The sequence below is a fragment of the Myzus persicae genome, unplaced genomic scaffold, assembly GCF_001856785.1.
Source record: "Myzus persicae strain clone G006 unplaced genomic scaffold, MPER_G0061.0, whole genome shotgun sequence".
Lineage (NCBI taxonomy): Eukaryota > Metazoa > Arthropoda > Insecta > Hemiptera > Aphididae > Myzus > Myzus persicae.
The window spans coordinates 238362-239760 of NW_019102403.1; the positions used below are offsets into that span (position 1 = coordinate 238362).

Here is a 1399-nt window from a genome sequence, read left to right on the forward strand (position 1 = left end):
TTGATGTTGGTGTTAAAATTTTCATTTTCAAAATCTGTGTATCCAATATCAATTAAGAGACCTAAGTTGCCAGACATACGTAAAAATAGCTTATTATTTCGTTACCAAGATCTTCATAAAATGTATTTTATAATTTTATGATGGTATAGTATAATAACTTTGGTGGTTTTGAAGATTCAATTTCTCTCATTGGAATAATTCCTACACAGTATCATTTATCAGCATAATATGGTATTTTAAAACATTTAAATATTATCCGAGTAGAAATATAATATTGTAGTCATCTGCGTTTTATTTTGAAACATTATAAAGCGAAATTGTAAACGCTGTGTAGTAGCCGTTTTAATATTTATAAAAATAATAGGTAAGTACTTCCCATCCAAAACGAAGCAAAAATGAATTGCTTCTTTGTGAGTACCTATAGTAAGTTTACCTACATTTCGAAAAAAACACTCTTCAAATAATTGTGGTGTTCGTGTATAACATAGACGACCTATAAATTGTACTACCTATTTCTACATTTTTTAAGATGCGTAGAATTTAATCTTAATATCATAATTAAAACTGCTTGTCGCGTTATAATTGTTTTGTGTTGATCAAAAAGAACTAAAACAACATTTCTAGAATATCTAAAGTAAAAAGCGAGAGAAAATAATGCAAAAGTTGATCGCCCCCGGGTGGGCTCGAACCACCAACCTTTCGGTTAACAGCCGAACGCGCTAGCCATTGCGCCACGGAGGCTGTGGAGGTATTCCACGCTTTTTATAATTTTAAAACCGGATTGGTAATATATTTCATTTTCCAATATTATTTCCGGATCGTAATAGTTTACAGGAGGCCAAAGCCCAAGGGGTCGAAAACCAAAAATATCAAAGACAAAATAATATATCACAAAATACAAATTACAATATTAAAACCATTTAAGTTTTTTTTTTTTAAAGCAAATAGCAATGCATATATTATACCAGTTTAATAATTTGTTATGTTAAGAATTACGATGGATCTACACACTGCAGTGAGGCGTTAACTTGCAGTATTATAATAATTATAATATTAGTTTTCGACAAATTCCTCTTGTTCACAATTTCTTTTGTACCCTTGAGTCTTGACCGTAAACTAGGATAATGTCGATATTCAATAGCCACCGCCCACCGCCATGATATCAAAGTTTAAAATAAGTTAATAACCCCGGCAGTTGGCAGCCCCCTCCTTCACATTAGTTAACATTCCTTTTAATTGTAATTTCAAATATTTTACTATAAATAATTATAACTATTAAAATTATTTTTAAAAAAATAATTAGGTAACAGGTTGCAGTAATAGACAATAGTTAAGAAACCAAATTTAAACACGACACATAAGACAAAAATATAGCCGTACGAGGAAGGAATTTTGAATT

General features: G+C 30.4%; 1 non-coding gene across 1 annotated transcript; it reads right to left on the reverse strand.

The window, feature by feature from the left end:
• Positions 1–668: 668 nt before the first annotated feature.
• On the reverse strand, positions 669–741 carry Trnan-guu. The gene has a single exon. It is a non-coding gene; the product is annotated as a tRNA-Asn (tRNA).
• Between the last annotated feature and the right edge of the window lie 658 nt (positions 742–1399).